General features: G+C 44.7%; 1 long non-coding RNA gene across 1 annotated transcript in view; it reads left to right on the top strand.

Annotated features, from left to right (window-relative positions):
- The window catches only part of LOC137379807 (uncharacterized), an 82,695-nt gene extending 63,833 nt beyond the window's left edge, over positions 1-18,862 (top strand). Inside the window, exons 2-3 of the long non-coding RNA XR_010976919.1 lie at positions 16,228-16,282; positions 18,705-18,862. This is a non-coding gene — a long non-coding RNA (uncharacterized lncRNA). The remainder of the gene's footprint in view (positions 1-16,227; positions 16,283-18,704) is intronic.
- Positions 18,863-20,488: the final 1,626 nt, after the last annotated feature.

Here is a 20,488-nt window from a genome sequence, read left to right as displayed (position 1 = left end):
GCGAAGACCAAAGTATGGAAGGTCCTCATCAGGGAACTCCTCTTTGCTGACGATGCTGCATTAACATCCCACACTGAAGAGTGTCTGCAGAGACTCATCGACAGGATTGCGGCTGCCTGCAAAAAATTTGGCCTAACCATCAGCCTCAAGAAAACGAACATCAATGGACAGGACGTCAGAAATGCTCCATCCATCAATATCGGCGACCACACTCTGGAAGTGGTTCAAGTATTCACCTACCTAGGCTCAACTATCACCAGTAACCTGTCTCTCGAAGCAGAAATCAACGAGCGCATGGGAAAGGCTTCCACTGCTATGTCCAGACTGGCCAAGAGAATGTGGGAAAATGGCGCACTGACACGGAACACAAAAGTCCAAGTGTATCAAGCCTGTGTCCTCAGTGCCTTGCTCTATGACAGCGAGGCCTGGACAACGTATGTCAGCCAAGAGCGACATCTCAATTCATTCCATCTTTGCTGCCTCCGGAGAATCCTTGGCATCAGGTGGCAGGACTGTATCTCCAACACAGAAGTCCTTGAGGCGGCCAACATCCCCAGCATATACACCCTACTGAGCCAGCAGCGCTTGAGATGGCTTTCTGTCGATGAGTCTCTGCAGACACTCTTCAGTGTGGGATGTTAATGCAGCATCGTCAGCAAAGAGGAGTTCCCTGATGAGGACCTTCCATACTTTGGTCTTCGCTCTTAGCCAGGCAAGGTTGAACAACCTGCCCCCTGATCTTGTGTGGAGGAAAATTCCTTCTTCTGAAGACTTGACCGCATGTGAGAGCAGCAGGGAGAAGAAGATCCCAAACAGTGTAGGTGCGAGAACACAGTCCTGTTTCACTTCACTCAGGATAGGAAAGGGTTGGTAGATGATCAACCATGATCTAATTGAATGGTGGAGCAGGCTCAATGGGCTGAAGAGCCTACTCCTGTTCCTATATTCCTATGTTGCTGTGTTCCAGGACAGCCTGTCTGGAGTGAAGGGGACTCAAATGCCTCCTCCCTTCCTCCTCTTTGTCCTCCTCCTCCCAAGGTGGGCTCCGAAGGTTTGGTGACAAGGGCTATGCCCTCATGAGAGCAAGAATGTAGAGGATGCAGCAGACCACCACAAACATGAAGACGCACCCACACCCTGAGTGGTTTCAGCAGCGAAACCATTGTTTTAGGACATTGATGGTTTGCTCCACGATACCCCTGGTGGCGGCATGTTTCTCATTGTAGGCATGATGTCCACGTGTGGTTGGGTGGCACAGGGGAGGCATGAGCCAGCTTTAGAGGGGGTATCCCTTGTCAATCAGCAGCAAGCCTCTGGTTCATCATGGTGACCTAAAGATGGAAGATACAGTTGTCTGGCACAGGATGAATGTGTCATGCATGCTGCCAGGAAAGCGGGCATTCATCAACAAGATGTTTTGGGCATGGTCACACATTAACTACATAACAATGGAGTGGTAGGCCTTGCAGTTGCAGTACATCTCCTTCATAGAATCATAGAAACTTTACAGCACAGAAAGAGGCCACTAGGCCCATCGTGTCTGTGCCAGCCAAAAAACGTCCAACCCATTCTAATCCCACCTTCCAGCATTTGGTCAGTAGCCCTGCAGATTACAGCACTTGAGGTGCATATCCAGACTTCTTTTGCATGAGTTGAAGGTTTCTGCCTCAACTACACTTTCAGGCAGTGAGTTCCAGACCATCACCAACCTCTGGGTGAAAAAACTTTTCCTCATCTCCCCTCTAAACTTTCCACCAATCACTTTAAATCTAGGCTGCGTTTGCTGACAACGCTATCACTAGGTGGCGCTGCAGTGGCACATGCACAAATGCAGCATGTGCCGCTAAAACATCACAGTCTGCGACTTCAGGCAGCTGCCAGGACTAAAGATGGCGCTGCTCAAATAATCACATGAAGGCAACCTAACCTAAACACATGGCAGCACACAATGGCGGGAGGGAGAGAGCAGGCCAGGGATGGGACGGAGAGAGCGGGCCAGGGACGGGGTGCGGGGGGGGGAGCGGAGCGGGACAAGGTTGGGGGGGGGGAGCTGGGGGGAGGGGGGGTAGCGGAGCAGGCCAGGGACGTGGTGCGGGGAGGGGGGGAGCAGCCAGAAAGAGCGGAGCGGCCGGAGAGAGCAGTGAGGGGGGAGCGCAGCGGCCGGAGAGAGCAGCGAGGGGGGAGCGGAGCAGCCGGAGAGAGCAGCGATGGGGGAGCGGAGCGGCCGGAGAGAGCAGCGAGGGGGGAGCGCAGCGGCCGGAGAGAGCAGCGAGGGGGGAGCGGAGCAGCCGGAGAGAGCATCCGGGGGGGGGAAGCGGAGCTTGACACATGGGTGAATACTCGTTGCCGTTGCATTGCCGTACGCGTAAAGCGCATGCGCAGAGGCCGACCAGGTGCGTTGTCCAAAGATGCACACGTCACGCAATGACATCATTGGCGCATGCGCTAACCAGTCCTGGCAAGTCGGAACGCAGTGCACGTGCAGAGAACAGGAGACCATCTGTGCATGTGCGCACCTTGGCGGAGCCTGATGACATCAGTGGCCGGCTGCGTTGTCAGGAATCACTTTGTTAAATCTATGCCCCTTAGTCACTGACCTCTCTGCTAAGGTAAATAGGGCCTTCATCTCCACTCTATCCAGGCCCCTCAAAATTTTGTACATTTCAATCAGATCTCCCTCAGCCTTCTCTGTTCCAAGGAGAACAACCCCAGCCTATCCAATCTTCCCTCATAGCTGCATTTTTCCAGTCCTGGCAACATCCTCGTAAATCCCCCCTCTAGCCTCTCTAGTGCAATTACATCCTTTCTGTAATGTGGTGACCAGAACTGCACACAGTACTCAAGTTGTAGCCTAACCAATGATTTATACATCATAACCTCCCTGCTTTTATAGTCTATACCTCGGCTAATAAAGGAAAGGATTTCATATGTCTTCTTAACCACCTTATCAACCTGTCCTGCTACCTTCAGGGATCTGTGGACATTTATTGCAAGTTCCCTCACTTCCTCTACACCTCCCAGTATTTTCCCATTAATTGTGTATACCTTTGCCTTGTTTGACCTCCTCCAATGCATCACCTCACACTTCTTCTCTGGGTTGAATTCCATTTGCCACTTTTCTGCCCATATAACCAGACCATCAATATCTTTCTGCAGCTTATAGCTATCCTCCTTGCTATCTATCACTTTGCCAATCTTTGTGTTGTCTGCAAACTTATTGATCATGCCCCCCATATTTATTTCCCTTCTCTTCTCTCTTTCTCTTCTCCACGTTCCCATGCTATTCCCATATCCCTTGATGTCATTAGTATCCTGATACCTATCAATTTCTGTCTTGAACATGCTCAATTATTGAGTTTCCACTGCCTTCTGGGGTATAGAATTCCAAAGAATCACCTGCCTTTGAGTGAAAAAAGTCCTCCTCGTCTCAGACTTAAATGGCCTACCCCTTATTCTGAGACCGTCTTCCCTGGTTCTCGACTCACCAGCCAGGGCAAACATCCTACCTACATCCACCCTGTCATGCCCTGTAAGAATTTTGTAAGTTGCAATGAGATCACCTCTCATTCTTCGAAACTCTAGAGAATACAGGCCCAGTTTTATCAATCTCTCCTCATCAGACAATCCTGCCATCCCAGGAATTAGACTGGTGAACCTCCATTGCACTCCCTCTATGGCAAGTGTCATGCTTGGTTCCCACCTGCCAAGAATGAGCCACATTAATTTTGTCATGCACATTGATTTTAAACTGTTACTGGAGTTAAGAAAGGATTTGTTAAACAAATCAGCAATGGCTGGAAAAGACATTTGAATATTAACAGACAGTGTTTAGAAGGACAAAGCAGCCATTCCCTTACACAATCAACCCACAGTGGACTTTTGGTCACCAACATGACTAACCTACTGGGTAACCTGAATTTTTTGAATTTGAACAAACAGTTTAGGCAGAAAGCTGTTTTCTCCTGGACTGAGAAGATCTCTCTCCTGTCTGCTCCCATCCCTTTCTCACAAGCGTCAGTATTCACTGAAGACACATGAACCCCAAGAGAGAGCCCCGACAGCAAATGAGGTTTAAGAAGAATACTGGGCCCCAACGAAAAGCAAGATCTACCTAAAATCAAGGACTCTACAGTGAGCTCGAAGAACCGTAACAACAACTGTTCAGCTATTGCCTCAAACCTTTCCACTTTATTTTTCTTCAGCCCTTTTCTGTCTCTATTTGCATGTGTGTATCGCATATGCATGCTGTTGTGGAGCATGGTGTGTATCTGTACGTGTTAACCGAATTAGAATTTAAGTTCAAGTTTAATAAATTTCAACTTTTCTTCTTTAAATCTAAGAAAGCCTGTTTGTGCTGGTTTCTTTGCCTTATAATTGGAAAGCAGTGAACAAGGATTCATCAAGGGGGAGCTAAAAACACGGTGTGTTTAAAATTAAACCCTGTTACAGTGAGACCAGGTGAAGGCTGAAAGGGAACCCTAGACCTCTTTCTCACCTGGTCATAATAGAAATTTGGGTGCTAGCGTCCGGAACTGACCCACAGACAAATGAGAAATTGGAAGTGGGAAGCCAAATTGTTCCCAAGCAAATAATGAGCAAGATTTCAACACAGGTTTTTTTGTGGTTGTGTGTGATTGAATACTAACAGATCTGTAACTGAAGCTAGTAGGTCTCCAAGCCAGGATGAAGTAACTTGGGATAAGTTAAAAGTCTATGGAGGAGTTGAGGAAAATGGCTGAGCAGTGTGGGATCACTGTATGTGGCAAGGCTAGGAAGTCTGAACAGCTAAGGCTAGCGACCAACCATTTTTCCCTAGAATCTGAAGAAGCAAAAACAGGGTTAGAAGCAGATTCTGACAGAATATTGTTATCAAAGATATAATTGGAACAGAGGAAACTTGAATTTGAGGAGAGGGAAAGCGAAAGAATATTCTGGAAGGAATGTGAAGAGAGAGAGTTGAAGCAGCTCGAGTTAACTAGGGCCGACAGAGTAACCCCAGTGAAAACATGGAGGAGCATAATTCAGGGCTGGGTACAAAATTGTTAAAACTAGCTCAACTAATTCCAAAATTCAATGAAGAGGATGTAGAAGTATTTTTGTGTCCTTTGAGAAACTGGCAAGGCAGCTAAAATGGCCCACTGCAACCTGGCCTCTCTTACAACAAAGCAAGCCAACTGGAAAAGCCCATGAGGTTTATTCCCTGTTGCTAGATGAGAGCTCATCAAATTATGAACTGACCAAAAATACTATCCTCGGGGCATATGCATTATCACCCGAAGCCTATCGCCAAAAGTATATAGAACCCTCGATAAGCAAGCTAATCAAATTTATCTGGAGTTTGAAAGAAGTAAGCAGCTGGCTTTTGACCAATGGCTGAGGGCTTTTAAAATATAGCTGAGCTATGAGAATATCAGAGAAGTAATTCTGTTAGAGGAATTTAAAAACTCTTTCCCACTCTCCATAAAGACCCATGTAGAGAAGCAGTGGGTCCAGAGAGCCTGGCAAGCGACCGTCCTGGCTGATGAGTTTGCTTTAATTTATAAGTCGGTTTCCCAGGGGAAAACCTTTCCTAGTCACCCCCACGAATCCAAAAGGGACAAAGGGTGGGAAGGTGATTGAAGCCTAGGCAGTGCTGGGTGAGAAAGGAAAGCAGGAGACACAGGGGGCTCTCCTCTAGCCAAAAAGGAAGGTGCTGTGAACAAGAGTGAGACTCGGAGATCTGTGTGCTTCCATTGTAATAAAACAGGGCATTTAAGAGCTGACTGCTGGAAACTAAAGGGAAAAACGGTAGGGTTAATCAGGGCACACTCGCTCAGTGAAGACAGGAACCTGATGGAAAGCACAGCAGAACAAGTTATGGCTTTAACTGCAGTAAGAGTGCAACACAGGAAGTCTACCACTGCAAGTGCAGGAAAATTTAATAGGCTTCCTGAGGGTTATCAGGGTTTTGTGTCTGAAGGGAGAATAACCCCATATCCCTGGAGTGGGGCAAGCAAGCCCATAGGGATTCTCAGGGAGACAGGGGCCACTTGATCCCTTTTACTGGGAAAAGGTCTGACCTTTCCCCCAGAGAGTGCAGTGAACACCAAAATGGTGGTGAATAGTATTGGAGGGCAGTGTATGCCTGTACCTGTATACCGGGTGCACCGGGACTGGTGACTGTAGGGATTGTCCCTAGTTTGCCTGTGGACGGGGTTGACCTGCTCCTAGGTAATGATCTGGCGGGGTTGAATGTGGTAGCCTCCCCAGTAGTGAAAGAAAGACCGCAGGAGGTCAGAGAGACAGGGTCATGACGGGAGATGGACCCCTGCAGTTTCCCTGAATATGTAGTGGATCAGGCCATGATCGAATCATCTCCCCCAGAGGAGACTGAATTAGCACTGCAGGCAGATGACCATGAGGTCTGCCTGTCCGAGACGTTCGTTGCAAAGTTAGGAGACCCAGGGAATGAATTAAATGGATTTTCTCTAGCTGAGGCTCAACGAGCCGACCAAGTATTGTGAGAGTTAGCACAGGCTGCCCAGTCTGAGAATGAAGCAGAGCAAGTCCCTGATTGGTACTATTTAAAGAATGAGGTACTGATGAGGAAATGGAGTTCTCCACACAGACCTGAGAGCAAGGAGTGGACAGTAGTTCACCAGTTAGTGGTGCCACAGCGGTATCGGAGAGAAATATTAAGAAGGGCCAACGAGACTACTGTTGCTGTACATGCCAGTATACGAAAGATCAAAGCCCGCATAAGACAGCAGTTTGACTGGCCAAAACTCACCTTACAAGTTAGTGTTTAAAGACACTCCTACGACAAGGTTTAGTCAATACTAAGGTAAGGGAAAAGCAAGACAGTGTTAAGATCAGTCATGAAAATTAGAGACTTCATTGCTGGTCCCAAGGTAATGGTCGAAACCGCCGAGGTGATAAGCCGAAGTATATGTTTGTTGTTGTTGTAAAAAGATTAGGTACATTCATGCATCTAGGGAAGATTGGAGTGAGACTCCGTCAGTGTCATGTCGATCATTTGCTTGAAAGAGGAAATTTGACAAAGGGACAACATGAGAAACCTCCTATAGTCCAAATTCCTACAGTCCCAAGTAGAAGTCAGAAAGTAAGTGAAAGTCTCAAAGAAACGGAAACTTTGCCGGTATCACAGCATCTACCAGCAGAACAAAGTGAGCCAGTGTGTTTGATTAAGACGAATCAATCAATTTCACAGTCCCAACCATTAAGTGGAGTTGGTAATCAAAATCAAAGTTCAGGGTTGACACAGTCTGAGATGTTGCGAGAACAGAGTCAAGCAAATAGAAATAGAAGAAGATAACCTGACAGAAAGAGGAAGAAGCCAGATAGGTTAAATGAAAGTATGCAGGAAGAAAAAATAAATAAGTTGTTCTTTTCATTACTTCTTGTCAATGATGATATTTTTGTTAAAGATATACTGGTGTTGAGGAAAAACAAATTTGTTCACATGCAAAGTATTCTGGAAATATAGGTTATATATGTTTAGTTGTGATTACAGAAATAACGAGCATGCAACCCAACTTGTTAAATTTCAGGTTATTGTTATTGTATTCTCTGAAATGATGTACAAGTACCATTTTACATTTTAATGTGTAAGTTTTTTTTAATTGGGGAGAGAGTGTAGTATACTGTATTGAACTGGCTGAGTGTATTGTGATAGCTAAACATTTGTATACTGCTATACTACCTCTCTGCTGTCCTTTCTGTTGGGAGGTGTAAATAACATTTCAACATGGCTGCTCCCAGTTAAGACCTCATGTAGATTTATTCTGTGCGTACACAACAGGCTGTAAGACTGTATCTATTCAAGGCTGCGTCTTTAAGGGAAGTGCTCTTTTAGGCATCTCAAAGTGAGTTCTAGTGCATGCTGTCCTAGAAGGATTCAGCTGAAACATTCCTGGATCAGATGATCACTGATGTTGATGGCATCCTGACAAGACCCTTGAGTCCTGCATTGGGCTTCCACCTCCCTATACAGCTGGGGTACCTCTGTGTTCTGCATCTTTCTCCTGCTCATCTTCCACCTCTTGCTCCTCCTCTTCCTCCGATGAGCTATGTTGTTTCGGTGCCTCATTTTCTTTAAGGTTCATATCTCACTGGAGGGCAATGAATGGAGCGTGCAATAGACCACCACAATGTGCAAAACCTTGCAGGAGTGTAGTGCAGGGCACCACCTGACCAGTCCTGGCACTGTAACTGTATTTTCAGAAGCCCAATGAACTGCTTGATGATTGTCTTTGTGAGTTGATGGCTTTAGTTGTAGTGTCTCTGTGACTGTCTCATACACATCTCTTCAAGGGATAACCCTTGTCCCCTAGATTCCGACCACAGAGTTTGGGGGGATAGAATGCAATGGCACTCTGGACTGCCAGAGGATGAAGGCCAGGAAAGTGAGCGTACTCATACAGAAAGCTCCTGTTGAGGTCACAGACTAGCGGAACGTTGAGGGAGTGGAAGCCAATCCTGCTGATGAACCTGACTGGCCTGTCAGTCGGTGCCTTGAAGGACATACGGGTGCAATCGAAGATGCCCTGCACCTGAGGGAATCGAGCGATGGAGGAGAAACCCCCTGCTCTCTGTACCTGTGTGACCACGTCTGTCTGAAATTGGATGCATGTTCAGCTGTCACAAATAGGGTATAAGTGACCTGCTAGATGCAGTGGTGTGCATCCTTTGCGAGATGCCACCAAGGTCTGCAGCTGATCCTAGGAAGAAGCCAGAGGCAAAGAGGTCAAGGCCACAGTGATTTTGACGGCTAGTGTCAGAGCATGGTGAGCCGTTGCTGCAAGGTGTGAGGTCTTCCTCCACGAGGGCACAAGTCTCTGTGACCATCGCCTGGGTAGGCGCAGTTTCCTGCGGTACGAATTCTCTGACATGTTCAGGTAGCTCTGTCTTTGGCGGTAGATCCTATGCTGAGGGTATGGTCCCCATTGCCTTCCAGGCACTCGTCCCTCTCCTCTGACCTCCTCATGCCTGGGACTCTTGCTGCTGAGGGTGTTGCTTCTCATCGCCACGAGACCCAAGAACTGATAATCGTGCTTCCATTCCCAGCTGTGTCCTTCCTTGTGCTTGTCTGGACTCCCAATAATGTCAGAAACCCTAACCACCTCCTCTTGTGCCCCCGCAATGTCAGAAGGCTGATGATCTCGGAACTGCCTGACCACACTCCCCACAACATCGTCACTCTGATGGCACCTGTTTGCCAATAGCTGCATGCTCCTCTCAGTCGTGCTCCTTTTTGTGGGCCCACATAATATCATGGCGCGGCCATGACTGGCTCCCCGCTGTGTTGCTGCCTCCATGCCTGGTCTCCCCCTGACACAGCGTGTAACTGATGCGCCCCACCAAGATCCGAAACTGGTTCTCAATGACCTTGTTAACAACATTAATTGGCCTCATCTCCAATTTGGTCAGGTCGCCGAGTTCCACCTCCCACCGTCCTGAGGAAAATCACCGGCAGCAGGAACGGCGAGGCAAAACCAACATGCTGGCTGGCGCCACTAATGTTAGTGCCCACCTACCTCCATTCCTGCCCCATTGGGACCTAACAATCCCGCCCATGTTCTGCGTTATCTCCTGCACTAGTTTCAATTGCCTGAAGGTGTCGGGAAGGAATTTTCCATATTTTTTCCCCTTATTGGCTCTGGATTTTTCTCTTCTTTTTTGCACTTCTTAGGAAATTACATTGCTGTGGGGTGAGGATAAGATGTGACTAATCATGATGCTCCTGCCATCATGAATGTGGGGCAGATATTATGGACCAGCTGGTCATTTTCCTCCATTCATATGATAAACCAATTTGCCTCTATTTGAGTTCTGTGCCTTTAAAGGTATGTTCTCTCAGAAATTGTGAGCAGTACAATATCTGAAAGTATCCACAGTAATCCTGGAATATTCAATTCTAACTGAATTTCTAAATACGTGGCGGTTAGCAAGTTGGATATTTTGATGATAGAGAAAATCTACTGTCAGGTAAGTAAGCTTTCTTGTTTGAACATCTTTGCTTTAAAATTCGAGCAGTGAATTATCAGGGCTCAATTGAAGGAAAAAGTCATCTTTTCAGCTAGTTTTCAACCAATGGGAGACGAAGGGGTAATATTCAGGGGCCATGTTGCTAGAAAGGTGATTGTCCACCAGTGAGGTATGAACTTATGAAACAAACCAGAAACAGACACTTCCGCCAAAACAAAATGGATTTGAGCGTTCAGGTGACCTTATCCTGTACTGCTAATACAGATGGAAACTGCAAGAACCCTGAGCCAATCTTCATGTCTGGACAAGCCATGGAGAAGGCATTAAAATATAAATACCAATGACCAATTCTGTGTTAATGGCTACTTCTCTTCAACGACTTGGTTTAACAATAGCATTGCAGACTTGGTGATTCCAAATGCAAACTCAAGAGAATGGGTGTGAAAAAACTCCACTTTATCAAGATGGAATGACAATGAGTGACGCACAGACCCCATTGTCTAACAATGGCCTCACCATCAGACACCGTTTATAAGAACAATGAAAGGGAAACTCTAGTCACGTGAGAGAAACCAGGTTTCTGATGAGGAGTTTTAATAAGAGACATTCGACACAGACAACGCCAGGAAGAACAGAGAGAGAGAGATCCATCTATGCCATCAAAGAAATAGGACTCTGCCTTAGATTACCAGTTTTGAACTACATATACACAATGACTGGAGTATGGCCTTGAACTTCCTACCTGAGAAATCATACCAGGATTTTGCCATTGACCTTTGGCTGGAATATAACAATAGTAGCCTGCAGCAGCGCATCTGTCTTTCTAAACCTCCCAAGTCTTTCTTCAGTGAACAAGGGAAAAGAATACTGGCCTGCATCATTTCACGTCTTCACCCCAGGGGAAATGCAAATGTAAGAGGACTCTTTTAAATAATCAGACCTAGTGCATGTTATCTTTGAATCTTTATCTTTCTTGTGTGTGTGTGTGTGTGTGTATCTGTATGCGTGTGAGAGTGGGTGAAGTTGCATACATTTTCAGGTGTTGCATAATAAGCATTTATCTTTCTTTTAAACTTACGAGAAAACCTGTCATTTGTCCCTTTGTTGACCATTAAAATGCTCAGCGGATAAAGCACATTTTAAAAAATGCTGTATTGGATAAGTTGAGAAGTGAAAAAGGGGAAATCATCCCTATAAACTCCCACATGTCCGCAACAAAAGTCACAAGCTCACTGCCCTCAACTGCCCATCTGTTATGAACAGAAGATGGTGAGCAGCGACACCTGCGATTTTCTGGTATAAGCTGTCAGTGTGTAAGACTCCACTGGTGGCTCAAAGTCAGAAAAATGGATTATATGGTCATTATCACATTCATGTTTGTGGGAGCTTGCTGTGTGAAAATTGTCTGCCATGTTTCCTACATTACAACAGTGGCTATACTTGAATAAGTACTTAATTAGCTGTAAAGCGCTTTGGAACATCCTGCAGTCAGGAAAGTCGCTATATAATTTTTTTTTTCCAGTGTTGCTTCCATCTCCAAAATGGACAATGGGAGAAAGGAGAAATACTAAATATTTTAGATAAATAGATTAGAATTAAAGGATAGAATACATAGTAGGGTTAAATAAAAGTAGAAGACAATGAGGCAGAAGATACAATAACAATAGCACATAGAAGGAATGCAATTCAAATGTAATCTTTATTTTTTTTTGCATTAGACTCATTTTTCAGCAGCAAAGATTCTAGCATCATCTATAATTAGTGCAATATTAGTGTTGACTTAAACGTCATGATCTGTGACCAAAAGGCAGTTTTACGAAAATACAATTTCATTGCACATACTGGCTATCTAAGGATTAAATATGATATGATTAAACCTGGATTAAAATCACATAATTAGGGCAGCATTTCACCACAGTGATCCTGTATCAATAGAAGTCATTCCAATGCCAAGGGTTTTGAAGTCTGCTTGATTCTTCAGTCCACGCTATCTACATTTTGCATTAATATAGAACATAGAACATAGAACATTACAGCGCAGTACAGGCCCTTCGGCCCTCGATGTTGCGCCGACCTGTGAAACCATATGACCTACACTATTCCATTTTCATCCATATGTCTATCCAATGACCACTTAAATGCCCTTAAAGTTGGCGAGTCTACTACTGCTGCAGGCAGGACGTTCCACGCCCCTACTACTCTCTGAGTAAAGAAACTACCTCTGACATCTGTCCTATATCTATCACCCCTCAACTTAAAGCTATGTCCCCTCGTGTTTGCCATCACCATCCGAGGAAAAAGGCTCTCACTATCCACCCTATCTAACCCTCTGATTATCTTATATGTCTCTATTAAGTCACCTCTCCTCCTCCTTCTCTACAACGAAAACAACCTCAAGTCCCTCAGCCTTTCCTCGTAAGACCTTCCCTCCATACCAGGCAACATCCTAGTAAATCTCCTCTGCACCCTTTCCAAAGCTTCCACATCCTTCCTATAATGCGGTGACCAGAACTGCACGCAATACTCCAGGTGCGGCCGCACCAGAGTTTTGTACAGCTGCAGCTTGACCTCGTGGCTCCGAAACTCGATCCCCCTACTAATAAAAGCTAACACATCATATGCCTTCTTAACAGCCCTATTAACCTGGGTAGCAACTTTCAGGGATTTATGTACCTGGACACCAAGATCTCTCTGCTCATCTACACTACCAAGAACCTTCCCATTAGCCCAGTACTCTGCACTCCTGTTACTCCTTCCAAAGTGAATCACCTCACACTTTTCCGCATTAAACTCCATTTGCCATCTCTCAGCCCAGCTCTGCAGCCTATCTATGTCCCTCTGTACCCTACAACATCCTTCGGCACTATTCACAACTCCACCGACCTTCGTGTCATCCGCAAATTTACTAACCCACCCTTCTACACCCTTATCCAGGTCATTTATAAAAATGACAAACAGCAGTGGCCCCAAAACAGATCCTTGCGGTACACCACTAGTAACTAAACTCCAGGATGAACATTTGCCATCAACCACCACCCTCTGTCTTCTTTCAGCTAGCCAATTTCTGATCCAAAGCACTAAATCACCTTCAATCCCATACTTCCGTATTTTCTGCAATAGCCTACCGTGGGGAACCTTATCAAACGCCTTACTGAAATCCATATACACCACATCCACGGCTTTACCCTCATCCACCTGTTTGGTCACCTTCTCAAAAAACTCAATAAGGTTTGTGAGGCACGACATACCCTTCACAAAACCGTGCTGACTATCTCTAATGAACTTATTCTTTTCAAGATGATTATAAATCCTATCTCTTATAACCTTTTCCAACATTTTACCCACAACTGAAATAAGGCTCACAGGTCTATAATTACCAGGGCTGTCTCTACTCCCCTTCTTGAACAAGGGGACAACATTTGCTATCCTCCAGTCTTCCGGCACTATTCCTGTCGACAATGACGACATAAAGATCAAGGACAAAGGCTCTGCAATCTCCTCCCTGGCTTCCCAGAGAATCCTAGGATAAATCCCATCTGGCCCAGGGGACTTATCTATTTTCACACTTTCCAAAATATAGCACCTTCAATGTTGTAAAATGTTCCAAGGTGAATAATCAGACAAAAACAGACGCCGAGCCAAAGAAGGAGACATTAGGACAGATGACCAAAAGCTTGGTCAAAGAGGTAGGTTTTAAAGAATGTCTTAAAAGGAGCAGAGAGCGAGTTGGAGAAGTTTATGAAGGGAATTCTAGTGCTTGGGGCCTAGACAGCTGAAGGCACAGACACCAATGGTGGGAATAAGGAAGGGGGGTGTACAAGAGGCAGAATTGGCGGAACACAGAGTTCTTTGAGTAAGCAGAAACAAAGGTGATTGGGTGTAGCTTGAAACAGAGTGTGAGTTTGGGAATTTGGTAAGTTTGCGAATTTGGTGCAGTGAGGGAGGAGGTGCTGTTCTGACTTTTACCAAAAAGGAGTGGTCTGAGAAAGGGAGCTGGTGACCAGCAGCGAGACATGAGAGCTGAAGCCCGGAAGCCGTAATTAGGTTGGCGAGTTTTACGTTTTCCTTCTCTCTAAATGGTGGCAGTCGTTTTAATTGATACTGGGGACATATATGTATTGCATTAAATTTAGAGCTTAACTAGTTAAACAAATTGAAATAACTACAGATAAATTGTTGAGTGATATTTCTAAACCTAATTAGTTAAATAAAACACAGCAAAGATGGCAGGGCCGGTGATGTGTTGCAGCTGTAGCATATGAGAGCTGGTGAGATCCATAGCAACCACAACTGCAATAAGCGTCTGCAGCTTGACAAACTTTGGCTCAGAGTTGATGAGCTGAGTCCGAGCTTCAGACACTGCGATGCATCAGGGAAGGAGAAATTTACCTGGACACTTTGTTCTGGGAGGTAGCCACACTCCTTCGGCTAAGTACTTCTGATTTGGTCTGTGATCAGGGACAGGAGGGTCTTGCTGCAAGAGAGAGGTATGGGGATCCAGAAGGTAGCACTGGAGGAGCCTCAGCCTTGCAACTGTCCTAAAGGTTCAATGTTCTTGCTGCTTGTGTGGATGAGAGCAGGGACTGCAAGGAGGATGAGCAAACAGACCATAGCGCTGTGGTGCTAGGGGCTATTCAAGTGGGGGGAGTGAAAGGAATGTAGTTGTAGTAGGGGATAGTACAGTCAGGGGGAGTGATACAGTTCTCTGCAGTTGAGAATGTGAGTTTTGAAGGCTATGTTGCCTGCATGATGCCAGCATTAAGGATATCTCCTAGGGGTTGGAGAGGAACTTGGAGCTGAAGGGGCAAGATCCAGTTCTCATGGTGCACGTTGCTACCAACAACATAGGTAGGACTAAGAAAGAGGCTCTTCTCAGGGAGTATGAGCAGCTAGGGGCTAAGTTAAAAAGCAGAACCACAGTGGTAATAATCTCTGGATTATTACCTGAGACACGAGCAAATTGACATAGGGTAAATAAGATTAGCGAGTTGAATGCGTGGCTCAAAGATTGATTTGGGAGAAGTGGGTTTTGATTCATTGAGCACTGGCACCAGTACTAGGGAAAGGGGGAGCTGTACCTTTGGGATGCACACAGCATTCATAACAAAATGACTGCATTGATAGCATAAATAGAAATAAATGAATGTGATATGATAGCCATTACAGAGACATGATTGCAAGATGACCAAGGCTGGGACCTGAATATTCAAGGGTATTTGACATTTTGAAAGGACAGGAGGAAAGGAAAGGGAGGTGGGGTAGCTCTGTTAATGAAGGATGAGATCAGTACAATAGTGAGAAATGATCTTGATTCAGACAATCAAGATGTAGAATCAGTTTGGGTGGAGATAAGAAACAGCAAAGGAAAGAAGTCACTGGTGGGAGTAGTTCATATGCCCTCTAACAGGAGCTACAAAGTAGGACAGAGTATACATCAAGAAATAATGGAGGCTTTCAAGAAAGATATGGTAATAATCTTGGATGATTTTAATCTTCACATCGATTGCACAAATCAAATTGACAAAGGTAGCCTGGAAGATGAGTTCATAGAGTGTATGTGGGACAGTTTCTAAGAACAATATGTTCTAGAACCTATCTGTCACCAGGCTGTTTTGGATCTGGTAATGTAAAATAGACAGGATTACTTAAAGTCCCCATAGTAAAGGATCATGTAGGCAAGAATGATCATAACACGATAGAATTTCACATTCAGTTTGAGCGTGAGAAACGTGGGTCCATAACTAGTGTCTTTAAATTAAATAAAGGCAATTACAAGGGTATGAAGACAGAGTTGGCTGAAGTAGACTGAGAAAATAGGTTAAAATAAGATCGTAGAGAAGCAGTGGTAGACATTTAAGGAGATATTTCATATGTCGCAACAAAGGTATATTCCATTGAGGAGGAAAGACTCCACCATCCGTGGCTAACTAAAGAAGTTAAGAGCGATATCAAATTGAAAGTAAAGGTGCACCATGCTGCAAAGATTAGTGGCAGGCCAGAAGATTGGGAACATTTTAGAAACCAGCAAAGGATAGCTTAAAAAAAGGGAAAAATTACAGTATGAGAGAAAACTAGCAAGAAACATGAAAACAGACAGTAAAAGCTTCTACAAATGTATAAAAAGGAAAAGAGTCACTAAAATGAACATTGGTCCCTTAGAGGGAGCGACTGGGGAATTAATAATGGGAAATGAGGAAATAGCAGAGGCTTTGAATGAATATTTTGTATTTGTCTTCACAGTGGAAGACCCAAAAAGCATCCCAAGAATGATAGAAAATCAGGAGGCAAAACGGAGGTAGGAACTTAAAACAATCACTATCACTAGAGAAAAAGTAATGGGAATACTAATGGGACTAAAGGCTGACAAGTTCCCTAGACCTGCTGACCTGCATCCGAGGGTCTTAAAGGAAGTGGCTACAGAGACAGTGGATGTAATGGCTGTAATCTTCCAAAATTCCCTATATTCTGGAAAGGTCCCAGTGGATTGGAAAACCGCAAATGTAATACCTTTGTTCAAGAAAGAAGGGAGACAGAAAGCTGGAAACAATAGGCTAGTTAGCCTAATATCTGTTGTTGGAAAAATGCTATCATCCATTATAAAAGAGGCAATGGCAGAACATCAAGAAAATCACATTACAATCAGGCAGTGTCGACATGGTTTTACAAAAGGGATATTGGGTTTAATATATTATTAGAATTCTTTGAGGATGTAAAAAGCAGGGTCTATAAAGGGGAACCAGTAGATGTAGTGCATATGGAGTTCCAAAAGGCATTCGATAAGGTGCCACATAAAAGGTTACTACACAAGATAAGGTCTCGTGGTGTTGGGGGTGATGTATTAGCATGGATAAGATGGCTAGCTAACTACCAGGAAGCAGAGAGTTGGGATAAATGGGTCATTTTCAGAACAGCAAACTGTAACTAATGGAGTGCCACAAGGATCGGTGCTGGGGCCTTAACTATTTATGATCTATATTAATGATTTAGATGAAGGAGCTAATTATTGTAGCTAAATTTGCTAATGCTATGAAGATAGGTAGGAAAGCAAGTTGTGAGAAGGATGCAAGGAGTCTGCAAAGAGATATAGATAAGTTGGGCATAGAGTGGGCAAATATTTGGCAGATGAAGCATAATGTGGGAAAATGTGAGATTGTCCACTTTGGCAGGAAGAATAGAAAGCAGAATATTATTTAAATGGAGAGGAACTGCAGAATGTTGCGGTACAGAGGGACCTGGATGTCCTTGTACATGAATCACAAAAAGTCAGCATGCAGATACAGCAAGTAATTAGGAAAGCAAATTGAATGTTGCTCTTTATTGCAAGGGGAATGGAATGTAAAAGTGGGAAGTCTTGCTACAACTGTGCAGGGCATTGGTGAGACCACACCTAGAGTACTGTGTACAGTTTTGGTCACCTTATTTATGGAGGGACATATTTGCGTTGGAAGCAGTTCAGAGAAGGTTCACTAGGCTGATTCCTGGGATGAGGAGTTTGTTTTATGAGGAAAGGTTGAGAAGGTTGGGCCTATACTCATTGGATTTTAGAAGACTGAGAGGTGATCTCATTGAAACATAAGATTCTGAGGGGAGCTTGACTGGATAGATGCTGAGAGGGTGTTTCCCCTCGTGGGGGAATCTAGAACTAGGGGGCACAGTTTCAAAATAAGGGGTCTCCCATTTAAGGCGGAGATAAGGAATAATTTCTTCTCTCAGAGGGTTGTTAGTGTTTGAAATTCACTTCCCCAGCAAACAGTGAAGGCTGAGTCATTGAATATATTCAAGGCTTAGTTGGACGGATTTTTGATTGACAAAGGAGTCAAGGGTTATGGGGGGCAGGCAGGAAAGTGGAGTTCAGGCCACAATCAGATCAGCCATTATCTTATTGAATGGTGGAGCAGGCTCAAGGGGCCGAATGGCCTACTCCTGCTCCCATTTCTTATGTTCTAGGCAATGTTCTTATTAAGCTGTGTGCATTCAGTCATGGAAAGTACCACTCTATCTGCTCATAAGTTGTTTCCTGCAAGATAACATGTATGTGTGGCCGAAACAATTTAAAGGTACTGTGCTTTGAAATAAATAGACCATAGACAATAAAGAAAATTGGTTGTAGGTCAGGAGGAGGTTACAGGGATATGGAAGGGATGAGGTAAATGCCTGCTCAGGTCAGGAAAAAAAAACCCGACACGAACCACATCGGATCCATTTTTTCCCGCACCCGACACGAGCCGAGCCCTAGCCCGAGCCCGAGCCCAATCCAAGCCCGACCCGACCCGACCCGAGCCTGACCTGACCACCGAATTGTTCACTTTAACCTACCTTCCGATTCCAAATCCGTTTCTTTTTAAACAACCTTTCAAGTCCAATTAATAATGTGTGTGTCCAACCCGGACCCGGCCTGATCCGGACCCAGCCCAACTCGACCCAAGCCCAAAAGCCGGACCCGGAAGAGCGACCCGACCCGAACCCGACACATGTCGTCGGGTCACGACAGGTTTGGGCCGGGTAGCAGGCCTTTAGGATGAGGCGATGGAGAACACGGATAAATGACTAATCATCTCTACTCTCGTGGAATTTTTCAGCGGCTAGCTGAGCTCAGATCTTGGGTTTGGAATCACAGTTATAGGATTAATACACTGCATCTTGTTGCTTTTATTATTATTCAGCTAAAGCTTTAATCATGTCTTTAATTACTGAAGTGAAATTATTTTAATTCACAGCAAATTATCCGTCAGCTAAGTTCAACAGAGAAAACCTGCTCCGAGTTTCAACATTGCTTTGAATGGACTCCAAAAATCAATTACCATCTACATCTATAAAAGGATTCATTTTGGAGTAACATGCAGTGTGAAACATGCAATCCTTGGTGTATTTGAAGTGGAGCAAGAGTTAAACATGTGATTTATACGAAAATTGTCTTATGCCTTTCCATGATATACTGTAGAGTAAAGCCAAAGCTGCATGATGTATTTACTGTAACCATGAGAAATAATAACTATATTAACAAAAACTATTAATTTCTTTCCCATTAATTTCTCTGAAATAAGGGTTCTTCTTCCTGGTGTGGACTAGAAAATCAAGTGACGCTGTAGTCAGGACGTGACTATTCTTGAAGACTGCAGGTTCAACCATATTTGGAGTGGCATAATGCTATTTCACTTCTGAGACCCATGATTAAGTCCAGCCCAGTCTCTTCTCCCTGTTATATGCATAGGTCCTACACAAAATGAATTTGGGTAGTTCATAACTCTGTTCACAGCAGATCTGGGCTCACAGTACAAAACCAACCATAAGTTGGCACTATGTCAAAAAAAAACCTCATTAATGAGGCCACAAAGGTGGCTACTATGCCAAGTAGAAAAGTTCACAATGGTACAGTGGGGTGATGCTGCATTGAATGCAGGGCAAATGTGCATTGTTGGGGCAAAATGGAACAACATTCAGGCTCCAACTGCTTGTGGAATTCTTGATACTAATACTGTCCCACTCTTTAACAATGACAACATCTCTTAACTTAAACCACCACAAAACATTCACAAAAAGTACTGTGTTATATGAATTCCCAGTACTAGATATTGAAGCAATGGGAATCAACCCATCATCCATTAATCCATGAACGATCTGTGAAGGTATTCCTGAGCGATGAGTGTTTTATAGGCCTAAGATTATTTTTGTTAAATGAGAACGAACCAATGCCAGCAATCTGACGAGCACCATACCTTCATCTATCACAGAGAATATAGCACTGTTGACGACACCTTCCATCACTTTACTGATGATTGAGAGTAGACTGATGGGGCAGTAAGTGCCCAGGTTGGACTTGTCCCGCTTTTTGTATACAGGACATACCTGGGTATTTTTCCACATTGCCAGGTAGATGTCAGTGTTGTAGCTGCACTGGAACAGCTTGTCTAGGGGCATGGCAGGTTCTGGAGCACACGTCTTCAGTACTATTGCCGGAATGTTGTCACGGCCCATAGTCTTTGCAGTATCCAGTGCCTTCAGTTGTTTCTTCGTATCATGCGGAGTGAATCGAATTGGCTGAAGACTGGCATCTGTGATGCTGGGGACTTCAGAAGGAGGCCAAGACTTGGTACTTCTGGCTGAAGAGTGTTGCAAATGCTTCAGCCTTATCTTTTGCAATGATGTGCGGGACTCCCACATCATTGAGGATGGAGATATTTGTGGAGCCACCTCCTCAAGTCAGTTGTTTAATTGTCCACCACCATTCATGACTGGATGTGGCAGGACTGCAGAGCTTAGATCTGATCCATTGGTTATGGGATCACTTATCTCTGTCTATCGCATGCTTCTTATGCTGTTTGGCATGCAAGGAGTCCTGGGTTGTAGCTTTACCAGGTTGACACCTCATTTTGAGGTATGCCTGGTGCTGTTCCTGGCATGCCCTCCTGCACTCTTCATTGAACCAGGGTTGATCCCCCGGCTTGATGGTAATGGTAGAGTGGGGGATATGCCAGGCCAGGAGGTTACAGATTATGGTTGA

This window comes from Heterodontus francisci, chromosome 18 (assembly GCF_036365525.1).
Source record: "Heterodontus francisci isolate sHetFra1 chromosome 18, sHetFra1.hap1, whole genome shotgun sequence".
NCBI classification, from domain to species: domain Eukaryota; kingdom Metazoa; phylum Chordata; class Chondrichthyes; order Heterodontiformes; family Heterodontidae; genus Heterodontus; species Heterodontus francisci.
This window is presented reverse-complemented; position numbering and strand designations above follow the sequence as displayed.